Here is a 10,052-nt window from a genome sequence, read left to right as displayed (position 1 = left end):
GCAGTCATGTACACAGTTTTTTTTATATATTCTAACTTGAAGCGTCCCCATCACCATGGGAACGCCTCTGTGTTAGAATATACTGTCGGATCTGAGTTTCACAATCTAACTCAAATCCGATGGTATATTCTAACATAGAGGCATTCCCATGGTGATGGGGACGCTTCAAGTTAAAATATACCATCGGATTGGAGAAAACTCCGATCTGATGGTATATTAATAGGGACTCCTGACTTTACATTGAAAGTCAATGGGGGACAGATCCGTTTGCAATTGCACCATATTGTGTCAACGTCAAACGGATCCGTCCCAATTGACTTGCATTGTAAGTCTGGACGGATCCGTTTGGCTCCACAAGGCCAGGCGGACACGAAAACGCTGCAAGCTGCGTTCGGGTGTCCGCCTGCTGAGCGGAACGGAGGCCAAACTGATGCATTCTGAGCGGATCCGCATCAACTCAGACTGCATTTGGGCTGTACGGATCCGTTCGGGGCCGCTTGTGAGAGCCTTCAAACGGAACTCACAAGCGGAACCCCGAACGCAAGTGTGAAAGTAGCCTTATTCTGTCTTTTGTACATGATTATGATTATCTGTGTCAACAGTATTTAGAGATATGCTACTATGATCTAAACTCTAAAGACACAACAGACTGGAGATGCTCATTAACTTCTACAGGTGAATCTCGAAAAATTTGAATATCGTGCAAAATTCATTTATTTCATTAATGCAACTTTAAAGGTGAAACTAACATATGAGAAAGACTCATTACATGCAAAGCGATATATTACAAGCCTTTATTTGTTATAATTTGGATGATTATGGCTTACAGCTTATGAAACCCCAAAGTCACAATCTCAGGTCCCCTTTGCTCAGGGGGTATGGATTAATTAGCTGACTAGAGTGTGACACTTTGAGCCTAGAATATTGAACCTTTTCACAAAATTCGAATTTTAAGCTGCATTAATGCAATTCCTTTTAATTTGTATTACTGAAATAAATGGACTTTTGCACGATATTCTAATTTTTCGAGTTTCACCTGTATGTGAGAGGAATGCTATGCAACTTGTTCAGGGAGAGGAGTAGATAAGTTGTGACCATCAACTACTGTGAATGGTGGAACTGTGCTATCTATCTATCTGTTATTTTTCATTGTAATCCTGCCTATGATGATAATAAGATGACTGCTGAGAAGTTATCTATGCAAGAAGTCTCAACTATTATTAGGGTTAGTGGACTGAAGCTTACTGGATTTGAAGATTTATTTTGCCAATATAGATAGTGGCATGGAAAAATGTAAAATAACATCAACAATGATTCTTAAAAATATGTTCAACATATGCTAGGAACAGCAGCACAATTTATAGTTTTTGTTTTATATAGAGAATCAAATTTTTTTGGTGCCAATTGTCAATTTAAAAATATGAAGTTTCTTGGGAGATAGGTCCAGGGCAGGGAGTTCAAGAGAGTGGGTGCAACACAGGAGAAGTCCTGTAGACGCAACTGAGAGGCTGTAATAATGCAGCTTGACAGTCACAGGTCATTTGCCTAAGAACACGAATGGTTTGGTAGACAGAGATGAGAGTAGCCATGCAGCAATGTGTTTAGTGTTTAAGGCCTGAATGTCCATGTAACTTTTTGTGATTTAGTGCACATGGTGGTTTAGTGATCTTAAATTTATTTTTATTTTTTTTGAGTACCAAAATTATTTTTGAAATGTTTTTACTTGACACTTAAGACTTTCTATTAGCATGTTTTTTTTAGAGATTTCGCTTCCACTTTTTAGGTTTCATTTTGGGGAATTTTCTTTTTAAATTTTAGCTTTTTATTTCTTAAATATTAAAACTGACACAAAAATTAATTATTGCAATGGGTTCCCTATTTCGTGATTATTCGTTTTGATATACAACATGTATAGGTTTGAGTGAATGGGACCACTGTGTTGCCGGTCTCTGTTTGCGACTGCATTTTTTATTTTATTTTTATGTTTTTTGTTGAATTTTTTTTTAAACATTTTATACTTATATTTTAAGTTATTTTGGGCACATACTGTAATATGTCCACCTGGAGGTCATTAAAAGACCTTTGGAGGACACTGACTTATTTTTTTTTTTACTTTTTTTTTTACTTTTTTTTTCTTCACTGTTTCCAATGTAACTGGGAAAAAACAACCCCCTGTGGGGGCATGACACACAGGCAGAGCTAGCTGATCAGGGTCTCCAGAACTAACAGAGGAAGCAGCTCTGCCGCTTCCTGCTCTCCCTCCCTGCATTCAGGTACTGCTGTGCTGTCGATACAGGAGAAGGTAGAAGCGGTAATAAACCGCTCCTGTCTTCTCCTCAGGGTCCCCGCTGTCTGACAGCCAGAACCGGACCTGCTCCTGCTAGATTGCTGATCCGCGCTGGGATTAAAGCACTGCCTGGATGTTTATATACATGATATCTGCACGGGGTATGTGCACGTATATATCCAGTGGGCAGTCTGGAAGGGGTTAAAAGGGTGTTCCCATGAATAATATTCTAAATTTTTCAAACCAGCACCTGGCTTTCAAATTGCATGTTATGTGGAAGGCTGAAAAGTCAGCCTGAATTTGTGGGAGGGCCATCTTACCTTCTTAAGCTCCAGCCCCCAGCTCCTCAGGGCGCTTCTGTTCACAGCTGGTTAGGGAGTCGCTTGCTCTAGTACTGCATCCGTGCACGTTGTGAGTTGCTTTCATATACTTCGTTTCATTTTCATACATTGCCGTTCACGTCTTCAGGAGAGGTAAATTCTGTGCCATACTTCCGGCTCCCTGAGTCGGCGTGCGTTCCAGTGTGGAACGCATGCCTATACACATTCCTGCCCCAAGTTGTTTCTTGTCTTGTCTGTCTCCTTTCTTTTCCCCATCCAACTCCCTCCCGAGGCAGCAGGGGGGGGCAGGGTCCGGCCCGCGGGTCCCCCCCCTCCACACGGCCTCCCCCGTTACGTCTTTACTTAGGGCTCCGCTGCAGCCCGGCGTGCATTCCAGCGTGGAGCGCACGCCGGAAATCCGCCACCAGGCATGAGCTCCAGGTCGCGTGGTCGGCATGCGTTCCAGCTTGGAGCGCACGCCGGAATCCCTCCGCCGGGCCTGGGCCTGGTCACATGTTCGGCGTGCGTTCCAGCTTGGAGCGCGCGTCGGAGTCCCTCCGCCGGGCCTGGGCCTGGTCACGTGTTCGGCGTGCGTTCCAGAGTGGAGCGCACGCCGGAATCTTCATTTAGGCCCGGCAGATCCATGCGACGTGGCGGCTCCAGTGCGGTGGCCCCAGCCTGGGTTAATCCTGTCCCACGGGGCCCTCCCCCTCTCGAAACACACCTTGATTCTGGCCCCACAACCAGTTCTCCCGCCCTACGTACTACTTAGGACGAGTGGTCCCCGTCCCCCAGTCTGCTGGTCCGCATGGTCACCCCCCCTGCCATTCCATTTCGAAAACAGGCTATACGTAGTAGGGGTATCTAGCCCCTGGGCAACAACGGCCCACGTCCACAAACAGCCGCAAAAAAAAAAAAAAAAAAAACCTCGGTAGGTCCCAACCACAAGCCATCTCATACGCACTCCCGCCGTGCCACGCAGCGCTAGGCGAGAGGAAGACAAAGTTATCCTCATTTCCTCTTAAGGGTCCATTCACACGTCCGTAAGTGTTTTGCGGATCCGCAAAACACGGACACCTGCAATGTGCAATCCGCAATTTGCGGATCCGCACATCACAAACACTATAATAGAAAATGCCTTTTCTGGTCTGCAATCGCGGACAAGAATAGGACATGTTCTATTTTTCCAGGAACGAAATTGCGGATCCCGAAAAAATGGATCCCAAAAAAAACGGATGCGGATCCCGAAAAAATGGATGCGGATCCAGGAAATGTGGATTTGCATCCGTTCCAGCCCCATTGAAAGTGAATGGGTCCGCAAATTGCGGAACGAATGCGGACCCAAATTACGGACATGTGAATGATAGCCTTAGGGAGAGGGCCCGGGGGCCCTGCTGGGCTGGAAGGGTCGCTAGTTTCAGCACGGTGTTCAAAGAAACCGGGGTCTCACCACGAGTAGGCCAGGTCATCATTGCACGCCATACCCATTCAGCGGTCACTAAACGCTCACTGCAGTCATCTATTCTATGGTGGCGACAGTGCCATGTGTTATATGTATGTACTTCACGTTATATGCTGCCGTCTCATCTACTGGTTCGCCAGGCTCATACCTACTTCTGCCTCCTGGATCACCCAGGCTCACACCTACCTCTGCCTCCTGGATCGCCCAGGCACGCACCTACCTCTGTCTCCTGGTTTGTCCAGGCTCATACCTACCTCTGCCTCCTGGATCGCCCAGGCACGCACCTACCTCTGCCTCCTGGATCGCTCAGGCACGCACCTACCTCTGCCTCCTGGATCGCCCAGGCACTCAACTACCTCTGTCTCCTGGTTCGCCCAGGCTCACACCTACCTCTCCCTCCTGGATCGCCCAGGCACGCAACTACCTCTGTCTCCTGGTTCGCCCAGGCTCACACCTACTTCTGTCTCCTGGTTCGCCCAGGCCTGTCATCCTCCCCAGTTATGTTCTCTTTTCTTTCCGAACTTTATGGATTTACCCTCTCAGGAACGTGTCCTGACCGTTCACTGGTACGAGATTTTGGACCAAGGTCAGGTGACCCAAGACATCGGTACAGGTAATAGCCTCTAAGCCCAGGTACGTACCCAGACCGACACAAGCCTTCTCGTAGGCATCGGTCGTACTACGTTCTGGTCACATATAGTTATTGCATATTTTTCCTGGAACAATCTGGTTATGTATTCCCCTGAATCACTCGGGTCTAAGTATTGGCCTGAATCGCTCAGGCTTCTGTATTTTTCCCTGGTCTCTCAGTGGGTAGGTAGTGGCCAGGTCCACCCAGGTCCAAGGTAATGCCCGACGCACCCAGGGTCCGTCATCTTCACCAAAGGCGTATGTAATCGCCTGATTCGCTCAGGACTCCATGTTGCCTGAACCGCTCAGGATCCAATGTATTTGCCTGAATCGCTCAGGTTCCATGCATCTGCCTGGAACGCTCAGGGGTTTTCAGCAGGGTCCGGCTGGTTCCCGGTTACCCGGTTCATGTCCTGCATGTCTGGATTCCGTTTCCCGCAGGTCTCGTTGCATGCAGCACGACTTCGGGCCCTGATTCTGGCAGTTCAGGTCACCCAGCAGTTGGCCATGGCGCCCAGGCTGCATCCTGGTTCTCCGTCGCTTCATCCCAGTGCCACCAGATCGCACCTCTCTCCGGGTCTCGTACCAACGCAAGCTTATTCTCATGTAAGCAGGGCCTCAGGCCACCGGAATTTCGATCCATCCTCAATTGTGTCGCAGGGCTCCTCCGTGTCCGGTCACTCCACGGTTCAGGTAAGGTCCAACCGAGTGGCGGCTTTACGCTCCTCCGCAGCTCGGAGCCTTCCTTTGTTCATCACGAGCCTCCATCCTTAGGTCTTCAGTATCGCCGGAGAGTTGGCAGCGCTGTCCGTCGATTCGGGTAGGTTGCGATCCCTTCTATACCATGGTCATTCCTGTTTCCTTTCCACTCTCGCCGGTCACTCGGCCACTGCTCAAAAGAAAAAAGAAAAAAAAGAGAGAGGGAAGTATATGTATGTGTACTCTCCTGAATATCTCAGGGTGTATTTTCCTGAATCGGGTTTCATATATTTCCCTGATTAGCTCAAATTTTCACGTATTTCCACGATTCACCCAGGTCTCAGTTCCCTGAGTCGCTCGGGTTTATGTATTTCCCTGAATCGCTCGGGCCATGTATGTTCCTGGATCGCTCAGGGTTATGTATTTCCCCGAATCGCGCAGGTTTGTATTTTTCTGTCTCTTCAGGTTGACTGTATTTCCAGGTTGTATGTATTTTCCTGATTCTCTCAGGTCACGTATTTCCCTGAATCGCTCAGGTCTTATTTCCCACAGGTTGTACGTATTTGCCTAAATCGCTCAGGTCTTATTTCCCACAGGGTGTACGCAATGGCTTGAATTGCTCAGGATCCAATATATTTGCCTGAAAACGCTCAGGGGTTTTCCCATACCATCAGGAAACTACCAAGCCGGTGTCAAGGTTTACAAAGTTTTTCCAGGTCCCACTCGCAGGGTGGCTTGGACGATGTCTCCTACACCCTGGCGTTCATAGCCCACTGTCACCGCAATCTCAGGCTGTCATTTAACACCATCGGGCTGTACCTAGCGGGGATACAGCACTGCGCCATGCTTCATAATCCAAATAGAGGTTCCTTTTCTTCAGTGCAGACAGTCAAGGTGGCCCTTGGGGGGATCCAGAAGTGCGGGGATGCCCCTACCGGCCGTAGGCAGCCTGTCTCCAGCGAGATGTTTAGGCGACTCTCGTCCGCGCTGGATGGACTTCCTTTTGGGCACTCTCCTAGTTTGATTATTAAGGCAGCCATGTATCTCGGGTTTTACGGGTTCCTCAGGCCAGGTGAGTTCACCAGCACCTCCCCTAAACGTCAGGGGTTGCAGGTGCGACAGTTGTCCTGGGCCTATGACCATTTTGTCCTCTGGCTCCCTTCCACGAAGGCCAACCAGCATGGACCACCCTTGGAGGTCAGGTTTTTTAAAACCTCCAACGATTGGTGCCCAGTCATGGTCCTCCGTCAATTGCTAGCCCTGTTGCAAGATGCCTCCCAGAGGCCCCGCTGCTTCCTTGGCGTGGGGGGCCCCTGACGTCAATCCAGTTTGTGTCCCACATCAGAACGCTGGCCTCAGGTCTCGGTTATAACCCGCTGGCCATCACAGGACACTCGCTCCGAATCGGAGCCGCGTCCTCAGCATCAAAAACGTGATTAAATGCATGGGTAGGTGGCGCTCTTCTTGCTTCACGAGATACATCCCGAACCCGCATGTTGAGATTTCCCAGGCATTTTGTAATCTTGCTCTCTGAGTGGTATTAAAGGCTTTTGGTCACTACTCTGCTCTCCTCGTTTATTTTGCCCACTACTAGGCTTACCCTCGCTCCTGGCTTCCGGCACAACACAGCCAGGGGAAGCGCTTCACCCACTCATCACAGTTAAGCCTCTCCCATAAGTGGAAGGCTGAAAAGTCAGCCTGAATTTGTGGGAGGGGCATCTTACCTTCTTAAGCTCCAGCCCCCAGCTCCTCAGGGCGCTTCTGTTCACACCCACCCACCCCCCCTGTTCTCAAACACTCCCCTTAGGGTACGCCCACTACTAGGCTTACCCTCGATCCTGGCTTCCGGCACAACACAGACAGCTAGGTCAGGGGAAGCGCTTCACCCACTCATCACAGTTAAGCCTCTCCCATAAATAAAAATATGGTAACAGAGTTATTCAATAAATCTGTCTGTAAAGTACTACCTGCTGTTTTCCTTCTTCTCATTTCTCCGTGCACCTTGCAGAGGTGGACGCATATCCCCATTTCCATCCTTCAACTGACACCAGCTCGATCTACTGTTAGAAGCTGTGACAGTTACACAGAGAGAGCTGCAGCAGAAAGGACACTCCTCTCAAGAAAGGACACCCCCCTGAACTCTAATAAGAAGAGAGCTACCTCCTTGAGAAAGCACCCGTCCCTGAGCTGCCAGCCGGAGAGGAATGTTCCAGAGCAATTGGAGAAGTGAATGAGGAGATCTCTGGATCTAAGCAAGTTCCAGGGCTGCTTCTAGTTCTGTTAGAATGAGATTGACATGTACTTTTTTTTTTTACATTAAATATGGGATGACCTCTTTACTGGTTAATTAAATAACATTTATTTTAATTAGTAATTTTTTTGAACCTTTGAAAATATATTTTCTTCTTCACTTTTTGGACTCCATAAACAATTAATAAAACAAGAATATGAATATATGATGAAAATCCTTCTGAACTGAACCTAAATCACTTCCTTGAAAATGCTTAAGCTTGTCACCTGGACTTTCCAGTATCTTCACCCATTTATCTCTGCTCACTATACTGATCCTGTGTACTTCACATAAATTATTGCTCCTCTGGTTGAGTTCCCCTTCCTCACACCATATTTTTCTCTATTGTCAGGTTATTAGAATGATTTGCACAAGCTTTAACCTTGTGAACCAACACTACTTCACTCAATAGGCAATTTATTGACCAATTCTACAGTAATCGGGACGTGCCTATCTACAAAGAAGAATTTATAATAATTAAACTATTAAAAAGCTTACAGCCAACTGAACACCGTTGGAAGGAATTACAAAGGATTTCACGTATCAATAAGGTTTCCATGGTTTTACATTTTTTTTATTTGATTTTCCATCCACTGTATCGATCAAACAACTACGAAATCTAGAAGACCATTATAGTTGTGACAGATAAAATCGAGCAGCTGCTAAATGTATAGCATTTCATTTCCAGTCTATTTTGACCAATTCTGTCCTCCTCTCCAAGGATAGACTTCCATTGCAATCCATATGATGGAGTTACATGCAATGTAGTATTGAGCAGAGGCACCATATGTAATGTGGTATAGACTCCATGCACCAAGGTCTGGACACAAAGCTTCACCATGTGCTTGAGGGCCTATGGCAGTTGGTTGAGATGAAAAACATAATACAAAGGATTTTACATTTTTTGTATATTTCACGACTTTCTATGAAATTATAAATTGGCACCTCTCCAAAAAGGCCACCTCGTTAAGAAGACTTCTTCTTTTCTAAATATACCATGTAAGCCTATGTAATTAAAGGGGTTTACCTAGACTCGAATATTGATGGTCTATCCTCAGGACAGGTCATTGATATCAGATCGGCAGGGTTTCAACTCCTGGCACCCCCTAGGATTAGCTGTTTAAGGAGCCCACAGTGCTCCAGTGAGTGCTTCGCCTCTTCCTCGGGCCAGTAATGTAATGTTCACTGGTCATATGGCCATGTTGCAGCTCAGTGATAATTCAAGTGAGTGGCCATGGGCTGCAATACCAAGCACAGCGATTATGCATTGTATAGTGCGGTGCTTGGTTAGCTGTGGGCAGACCACAGTGTTCATGAGAGCATGGCAGCCTTTCAGACAGCTGATCACCGAGAGTGCCAAAGGGTCGGACCCCCGTTGATATACTGGTGAGACGCATGGGGACACTTCCTAATCTTTTGCTGATGTCTGCTCCAAGGTCTAAAGACTGAATATAGTGATAACCACTGTTATCTTTTGAGATAGGGACAACATGATCCAGCAGTTAAAGAGTGCCTATGTCGCCCGTCTTTGACCTTTCTGGAACACACATCATATTTGTCTAACGCCCATTTTTTCTGGTTTCTATATGTCTTCTCCCCTCTGTACCGAATAGGAGAGGAATAGAAATTAGGGTGCTTTTGATTTCTATTCTGTCTTGATCACCTTATATTTTTGTGTTTATATATTCTTTTCACTCATTAACCCCCTGCTGAGCCCCATTTTTGGGATGAAACATGGCATGTCGAGACAAGAGTGAGGGTCAAATTTAGGGACAGGTTCCTGACTGGGTCACCCCTCTCGGGGCAGGTGCTCTGTGTTTGCCAGGCAGGGACTTATAGCCCTTTTCCCAATCAAACATAGGGTCTTTTTTAGGGCTTGATAGGTCCATGTCCCTATGTAACCTGCAAAATCACCGGGGCCCCTCCAAGATAATATAAGTGACGGAAGGATTCAAAATTTACAGAGAATAACCACCTTTAGGCTGGAACAGAAAATAAGTCACTAATATACGTCTGAGGTGGTAAGAAGTATCTTTATTTATTTATATTTTTGGTTGACATTTTTTCTTTTTTCACCAATTTATGTGTATTATTTGTTTGGGCCTCATTTATTTTATTGAACAGTAGTAAAATTATGTTTTAACTTATTCCATAGCCTCTTTTGAAAAGTGTATTGTATGGTTTGGAGGAAACATTGCTGTTGTACTATATACCAGCTTGAGCGAATAGATTTTGGGATCTGCATCCTAGCGATATGCCCCCAATGTCTGAGATGGGAATAACCCTTTAAGTATATGTATTTATTTCTATGCAATTTTAACACTTGCTTTTTCTGGTTACTGTTTGGAGAAGTACATTGCCCCT

At 46.5% G+C, this 10,052-nt stretch overlaps 1 long non-coding RNA gene across 1 annotated transcript; it reads right to left on the bottom strand.

Annotated features, from left to right (window-relative positions):
* Positions 1-461: 461 nt before the first annotated feature.
* On the bottom strand, positions 462-2,713 carry LOC121002768. Its single transcript, XR_005779325.1, has 3 exons — positions 2,608-2,713; positions 1,479-1,488; positions 462-473 (listed from the first exon to the last, which is right to left on the bottom strand). It is a non-coding gene; the product is annotated as an uncharacterized LOC121002768 (long non-coding RNA).
* Positions 2,714-10,052: the final 7,339 nt, after the last annotated feature.

This window comes from Bufo bufo, chromosome 5 (assembly GCF_905171765.1).
Source record: "Bufo bufo chromosome 5, aBufBuf1.1, whole genome shotgun sequence".
Taxonomy (NCBI): domain Eukaryota; kingdom Metazoa; phylum Chordata; class Amphibia; order Anura; family Bufonidae; genus Bufo; species Bufo bufo.
The sequence above is the reverse complement of the archived record's forward strand: the minus strand, read 5'-3'. Positions and strand labels throughout refer to the sequence as shown.